Source organism: Ranitomeya variabilis, chromosome 1, assembly GCF_051348905.1.
Source record: "Ranitomeya variabilis isolate aRanVar5 chromosome 1, aRanVar5.hap1, whole genome shotgun sequence".
In the NCBI taxonomy this organism is placed as follows: Eukaryota; Metazoa; Chordata; class Amphibia; order Anura; family Dendrobatidae; genus Ranitomeya; species Ranitomeya variabilis.
Genome location: NC_135232.1, coordinates 842,695,443 through 842,703,827, shown reverse-complemented (window position 1 = coordinate 842,703,827; position 8,385 = coordinate 842,695,443). Strand labels below are relative to the sequence as shown.

Below are 8,385 nucleotides of genomic sequence, written 5' to 3'. Positions count from 1 at the left end.
ATACAAAATAGAGTCCAAATTTAATGGCTGTGTGGTATGCAGTTATGTCCAAAATATATACAACATCTGGATTTTCTTGCAAAACTAAACGATCCCCTTCATATTTCAGCTCTCATTCCCTCACAGATAAGGCAGTCAGAAGTGGGCGGCCAACAATCAATATACAACACATGTAGGTCCTATACAGCAAAACATAAAAAAAGAGGAGTTAAAATCACAATAAAAACAACATGATGCGGAAGGACAAAACTAGGCACAGCAACGTGACGACTACAGAAACGGGGCATAACTTATGTTTTCATTTAAACCAAAAGGGTGTACTGTATTAAGTAACCAAATCCATCTCGTTTCTAATTGACCGAGACGTTTGAACGTATTACCGCCACGTTTAATAAGTCAATACCCCGAACTCTCAATACAGACGCATCACAATTATGAAAAGTAGAGAAATGTCTAGGGATAGTTTTTAAAAGAGATTTGTCAGTCTGGGTAGCAGCCGCCTCAATCCCCAAGACATGCTCCCTAACCTTTAGGAGTCTGGTGGTCATCCCGATGTATATTAGGCCACACGGGCAGGTAGCATAATAGATAACAAATCTGGAGGTGCATGTAATGCGCCTCCTAATGCTATACTCCCTGGAGCCACTCGAGTTATGAAAGTTGCCACATCTATCCATATTGGGGCAAGCGACACAACGTCCGCATGGTCCCGAGCCCATTGGGGCTGGTATATCGTCCAAAAAAGTCCTCGGTCCCTGTCCAATATGGTGGCTCTTAGTTAGAAGGTCCCTCAGGTTTTTAGCCCGTCTGAATGTAAGAAGAGGTCTCTTAGGCAGAAACTTATTGATAATAGGGTCGGTTTGAAGGATGGGCCAGGCTTTAGTAAGTGCAGACCTCACTTTATCAGCCTGGGGATTGAATGTTGTAATAAACCGGAGTTGATTACCACCATTGGCTCTACCCTCATCCTGAGGTTTATACAGCAGGTAATTCCGAGTAGAATACTTAGCCCTGTGATAGGCTTTTTTGATGTAACGCCTGCTATAACCCCGTTCGACAAACCGTGCTGATAACTCCATAGCACGTTTTACAAAATCACGTTCTGTTGAGCAGATCCTCCGTAAACGGAGGAACTGACCAACAGGTATGGAGGATATCATATGACGGGGATGACAGGATGAGGCATGTAGAACCATATTGGTGGAGGTGGCCTTACGGAATATATCAGTATTTATATATCCGGTCTCATCCTTACAAACCATAACGTCCAGGAAGCTAATTTTGGACCTATCACAGGCACATGTAAGCTTGATATTAACGTCATTGTTGTTGAGACAGCCGATAAACTGTCCCAGGTCGGCGGCCTCACCCTGCCAGACCAAAAGGATGTCATCAATGTACCGCACCCAGAAAGGGATGCGGTCCATTGATGACAGCCTGTCCGACATAAAGAGGTCCCTCTCCCACAGCCCCAGGAACAGGTTAGCATAGGCCGGCGCAAAGGCCGCGCCCATGGCTGTCTGCCTATGGGGGTACTGTCTTATACTGACAGGGTCTGCCTATAGGGGTGCTGCCTTATACTACAGGATCTGCCTATGGGGTACTGCCTTATACTATAGGGTCTGCCTATGGGGTGCTGCCTTATATTACAGGGTCTGCCTATGGGGTGCTGCCTTATACTACAGTGTCTGCCTATGGGGTGCTGCCTTTTACTACAGGATCTGCCTATTGGGGTGCTGCCTTATAGTACAGGGTCTGCCTATGGGGTGGTGCATTATACTACAGGGTCTGCCTATGCTGTGCTGCCTTTTACTACAGGGTCTGCCTATGGGGTGCTGCCTTATACTACAGGGTCTGACTATGGGGTGCGGCCTTATAATACAGGGTCTGCTTATGGGGTGCTGCCTTATACTACAGGGCCTGCCTATGGGGTGCTGCCTTATACTACAGGGTCTGCCTATTGGGTGCTGCCTTATACTACAGGGTCTGCCTATTGGGTGCTGTCTTATGCTGCAGAGTCTGCCTATGGGTGCTGCCTTGTGCTATAAAGTCTGCCTATGGGGAGTGCATTATACTATATTGAGGACTATCTGGTGCATTATACTATATGGAGGCCATCGTACAGTGAGGGGGCCATCGTACAGTGTGGGGATTACAGTGAAGGGGCCATCATACAGTGCTGGAGACATCAAACAGTTTGGAGGCTACTAAGGGGTCAGTATACTGTGTGGGTGGCACTATACAATGAGGGGCATTATACTGTGTATAAGAGAGCATTATACTGTGTATAAGGAAGCTGTACAGGGGGGGGGAGACTCGGGACATTATTCAATGTGAAGTGGGCACTTATTGTTATAGGGGAACTCAGGATAATGTGACTATTAGAGGGGCACACAGGGCAATATTACTTTCTAGGGGGCAAAATGTGTGCTCTGTTTTCTAGGGCACTTGCACCCGGCATTACTATATTATAGAGGGCTGCTTTAGAATTTAGAGGGCACTGAAAATCACACAGCAGGTGCCGTAATAGGGACACATACTGCAGCAGCGGCTCAGTATTGGGGTATCAGCTGCAGTAATAGGAACACATACGGCAGCAGCGGCTCAGTATTGGGGTATCAGCAGGATGAGGAGTTTGTGCAGGTTGGGAATAGATGGTGATGGGGCTGGAATATGAGAAGTAAAACGTGTCTTTGTTGTATTCTCTGCAGGAGAGTCGTTGCTGGAAAAAGTTGTCATCTCGGTCTGGGCCAGATGGAAAAAACGGGAAAAGTGAAGGATTCCATCAGAAAGGACGTCAGCGGTAAGTCATTTTCTGTAACTGCAGTGATCTCTTAAATGTTCTGTAGGGCTGGTATTTAGCACTGACCATATGGAGGTAATATCTATGTTGGTCTTTATATACAGATTATCTTCAGCAACAGTGCGGTCATCTGCTGAGGTTCTCCTCTACTATTAGGGTGCATCACCCAATTGTAATCAAGATTACCTGGTTAGGGGCCCACTCGGAAGTTTCGCCCCCCGGGGAACCAAAACCCTAGCTACGCCTCTGGTGTGAGTGGTGGGGGTGATAAAGGTATCTTCCCCATGAACCGTGACAGATTGGTGGGAGCCGGTGGGATACGTGACAGTTCACATTTCCACAAATTATTGGCAGACACCACCAAAGTGGCATCAATTTCAAAACAGTATAGATAGTATAATAGGGACCGACAAGTCTTCCAGTACACCCAATCCAGCAGATGGACACCCAACCAGGAGTGTTCACATTTAAACAAATGAGGGCCTTACATCACAGAAGTGGCATACATTTCACGAGAGTAGATGTACTGTAGTGCCCAGTGATGTATGCCAAAACAGTAGAGCAGATGACAGACTAAGAGATTGCTGAGTGATTACCTGAACAATGCGATGGTCCCACTTCCCCTACGCTCGTTTCAGCGGCGTGCCTTTGTCACGGGGAGTGACATCATGGCATGGTTCAGGTAATCACTCACCGATCTCTTAGTCTGTCATCTGCTCTTCTGTTTTGGCATACATCAGTGATGTAGCCCCTGGTTCTACCTCAAGCACTGTGCACTTCTGTACAAAATCATTTAAAATTCGGATCACGTTTGGCTATGCAAGTCAATGAGTGTGTGGAAATCATTGGACTGCACTTGGGTGATTTCCGCACACTGATACAATTGAGAAGATGGACACATTTTGTTTTCCATCTTATCCTCAGTGTGTCCCGATTTTCTCATCTGACAGAATCATCTAACACTATCCTCACACTCTGATCAAAGTGTTATTTGCATAATTGGCCAGATTCTCATCTGAGAAAATCTATGGCCGTTTGCACCTGCCCTAAGAGTAATACCTTGTAATGTTGACAGACATGTTTATTTCTTAACAGCCAGCCATAATAAGTTCCCAAGATGCAAGATGTAGCCAGTACCATAACATTGTCAGTGCACACAACATTGCCAGCCAGTCCATGCACCCACTCACAACATTGCCAGCCAGTTCGTGCACCCACCCATTACATTGCCAGCCAGTCCGTGCACCTGACCCACCCATAACATTGCCAGCAAGTCCGTGCACCCACCCATTACATTGCTAGCCAGCCTGTGCACCCACTCATAACATTGCCGGCCAGTCTGTGCACACACCCATAACATTGCCAGCCAGTTTGTACACCCACCCATAACACTGCAAGCCAGCCTGTGCACCCACTCACAACATTGCCAGCCAGTCTGTGCACCCACCCATAACCTTGCCAGCCAGTCTGTGCATCTGACCCACCCATAATACTGCCAGCCAGACCGTTCACCCACCCATTACACTGCCAGCCAGTTTGTGCAGCCACCTGTAACATTGCCAGCCAGTTTGTGCAGCCACCTATAACATTGCCAGACAGTTTGTGCAGCCACCTATAACATTGCCAGCCAGACCATTTACCCACCCATAACACTGCCAGCCAGTCCATGCACCCACCCATAACATTACCAGCCAGTCTGTGCATGTGACCCACCCATAATACTGCCAGCCAGACCATTCACCCACCCATAACACTGCCAGACAGTTTTTGCAGCCACCTATAACATTGCCAGACAGTTTGTGCAGCCACCTATAACATTGCCAGCCAGACCGTTTACCCACCCATAACACTGCCAGCCAGTCCATGCACCCACCCATGACATTACCAGCAGTCTGTGCATCTGACCCACCCATAATACTGCCAGCCAGACCGTTCACCCACCCATAACACTGCCAGCCAGTCCATGCACCCACCCATAACATTGCCAGCCAGTCCATGCACCCACCCATAACATTAACAGCCAGTCTGTGCATCTGACCCACCAATAATACTGCCAGCCAGACCGTTCACCCACCCATAACACTGCCAGCCAGTTTGTGCAGCCACCTATAACATTGCCAGACAGTTTGTGCAGCCACCTATAACATTGCCAGCCAGACCGTTTACCCACCCATAACACTGCCAGCCAGTCCATGCACCCACCCATAACATTACCAGCCAGTCTGTGCATCTGACCCACCATAATACTGCCAGCCAGACCGTTCACCCACCCATAACACTGCCAGCCAGTCCATGCACCCACCCATAACATTGCCAGCCAGTCCGTGCACCCAACCATTACATTGCCAGCCAGTCCGCTCACCCACCCATAACACTGCCAGCTATTACCACTTTCCACGCAAACTTTCATAACTGCCATAATAAGTACACAGTAGATAGCAGCTATGTTCAGTTTCCTCATAGTACCCCTACCAACTGCAGTCAGGGCTCCATTGCATTGCTAGCCATAGACAGGGTTCTGTTTCCTTGTAACTTTGTTACCATAACCAGGGCCGGACTGGCCACCTGGCAAATGCCAGAAGGGCCTGTCTGGTCATGGGCTGCCTTGTCTGCTGCGTTGTTAACAGAATCGGTGTTCTCAAGATGCCTATACTGTCAAAAGACGCTTAAAGGGAACCTGTCACCCCCAAAATCGATGGTGAGGTAAGCTCACTGGCATCAGGGGCTTATTTACAGCATTCTGTAATGCTGTAGATAAGCCCCCGATGTTACCTGAAAGAGGAGAAAAAGAGGTTAGATTATACTCACTATAGCGGACTAGAGGAAACTAGAGTGGACCCTCTGGACCGTGGGGAGACCTACCCCTGGGCGAGCGGCCTAGGTGAGAAACGACCCCTATACAGGGACCGCAAGGAGCAAGCCCAGAGGTCACTTACCCACGGTGAGATACCAGGAGGGACGGCTCCAGGAAGAAGGCAGGATACTGGAGAGAAATACGGAAAACAGCGGGAGAACCAGGAGGGCTGGGAAGCCGGAACGGAGAGGCCGCTGAGGGAAAAAAGCAAAACAAAAGAATAGGTAAACAACAGGAACGGGTAACCAGGAACTGAGGGGTAAAAACAAAGGAGGGAACGGAATAGAAGACAAGGTAGGCACGGACAAGCACGGAGTACGAACGCTGAGCAGAGAAACAGTGAAGGGCCAAACGCAATAGCAGAAATGCTAAAACAATCAGGCACCAGAGAGCAGGAAGACCTACCTCTTATAGTAGAGGCAGGAACGGGATTGGGTGAGAGACAGATGACCTCATGACCTCAGGAAGAGGTAACAGAGAAGCTGAGCCTGCGTCCCTGAGGGAAGCTAGAGCGCCTGCGCAAAGAGAGAATACCTGCTGAGGACCTGGACACCGGAAGTGCCAGGGAAGCAGAGGAGCGCGCGGACCCGGACATGGATAGCCGGGGACATGCAGCAGCAGGGAAGGAAGACCCGGCGATCACAGGACCAGGAGCAGAGCCGACGGAAGCAGGTGCCGGGACCGAGCGAGGACGCAGGAGCGCAGCGCCAGGAATAGAGCGGTGAGAGCGGCGGGACCCGGGCGGTGCAGCGGTGGAGTGAGAACGCAGGAGCGCAGCGCCGGGAACAGAGCGGTGAGAACGGCGCCGCAGGAGGGCGGCGTCTGTAACAGTATCCCCCTTCTTACATCCCCCTTTACGAAGAATAGCAAAAAATTTGTTAAGAATACGAGGAGCATTGATGTTCTCCAAGGGCTCCCAGGACCTCTCCTCCGGACCAAAACCCTTCCAATCCACCAGAAAAAATTCCTTACCCCGAACCTTTTTAACAGCCAATATGTCCTTTACCTCAAAGACGTTGTCCGTGCTGACTGGTTGAGAAGGGGAACAAGAGGAGGGATGAAAACGGTTAAAGACGGCTGGTTTGAGAAGAGAGACATGAAACGTATTGGGTATACGAAGTGAAGCAGGCAATTTCAGCTTGTAGGCGACATCGTTGACTCGACGCAGAATCTCAAAAGGACCGATGAAACGTGGGCCAAGCTTGTAGGAAGGAATCTTGAGTCTGATTAATTTTGAAGAAAGCCAAACCTTATCGCCAGGAGAGAAAGGAGGAGAATCTAAACGCCTCTTGTCTGCTTGTTCCTTCATTCTTGATGAAGCTCGGTTTAACGTCTCTTTGACCTCGTCCCAGATAGAAGAAAACTTGAGAGCCATAGAATCAGCTGCTGGAACACCAGAGGCAGGAGAAACTGGTAGGGGCACACCAAGATGCCGCCCAAAAACAATGAAGAACGGAGACTTTGCAGAGGACTCGCTGGAATGGTTGTTATAGGCAAACTCAGCCCAAGGAAGCAGAGAGACCCAGTCATTATGGTGAGCATTAGAAAAATGCCGTAGATAAGCAGCCAAAGTCTGGTTGGTTCGTTCTGCTTGACCGTTAGTTTGAGGGTGATATGAGGAAGAGAAGTCCAGATTCACCTTTAAAAGTCTGCACAAGGCTCTCCAAAAACGGGAAGTAAATTGAACCCCTCTGTCCGACACGATGTGCTGAGGTAGACCATGGAATTTGAAGATGTTAAGAATAAAAATGTTTGCCAACTCAGGAGCTGAAGGTAACCCGGACAACGGAATGAAGTGAGCCATCTTAGAGAATCTGTCCACAACGACGAAGATGACCGTACATGCGGAAGAGCAGGGCAGATCGGTGATGAAGTCCATGGCGATATGTTGCCACGGTGCGGACGGAACTGGGAGAGGAAGCAGATTTCCAAGCGGTAGTCGTCTAGGTACCTTGTTTCTGGCACAAGAAGGACAAGAGGCTACGAACTCCTTTACGTCTTGACGTAAGGTAGGCCACCAATAGTACCGTGAAATGAGAAGGAAAGTCTTTTTCGTACCGGCATGCCCAGCCAATTTGGAAGAATGGCCCCAGGATAAGACCCTCCTAGTGTCTTCGTCCAAGACAAGAGTCTTACCTGGTGGAGGAGGGAGCATCTGTAAAGGAGCAACGGTTACCATCTTAGTAGGGTCAATGATGTATGCTGATTCCTCCACGGCATCAGATGATTGGACTGACCTGGACAGAGCGTCAGCTCTTATGTCCCTGTTGCCGGGCCGAAAACGAAGCTCAAATTCGAAGCGAGCAAAAAACAAAGACCATCTAGCTTGACGTGGATTCAATCTTTGTGCAGTCTGCAGGTAAGTAAGATTCTTGTGATCGGAGAAGATTACAAAAGGATGCACAGACCCCTCCAGTAGATATCTCCACTCCTCCAGAGCCAACTTGATGGCCAATAATTCTCGATCTCCAATTGTGTAGTTTCGTTCAGAGGCCGAAAAGGCTTTTGAGAAGAAGCCGCATGGAGCTGTTTGACCCTCAGGAGTCCTTTGTGAGAGCACAGCTCCAGCCCCGGAAGAGGAGGCGTCAACTTCCAGAATAAAAGGCTTGTTCACCTCCGGGTGATGCAAGACTGGGGCAGAAGAAAAAGATTTCTTGAGTCGAACAAAGGACTCCTCAGCCTCAGGAGTCCATCCCTTGGAGCAGGAACCTTTGCGAGTGAGAACAGA

At 49.1% G+C, this 8,385-nt stretch overlaps 1 long non-coding RNA gene across 1 annotated transcript in view; it reads right to left on the bottom strand.

Annotated features, from left to right (window-relative positions):
* Nucleotides 1–5,745: 5,745 nt before the first annotated feature.
* Nucleotides 5,746–8,385, bottom strand: part of LOC143771898 (uncharacterized) — a 33,167-nt gene continuing 30,527 nt past the window's right edge. Inside the window, exon 3 of the long non-coding RNA XR_013215096.1 lies at nt 5,746–5,851. This is a non-coding gene — a long non-coding RNA (uncharacterized LOC143771898). The remainder of the gene's footprint in view (nt 5,852–8,385) is intronic.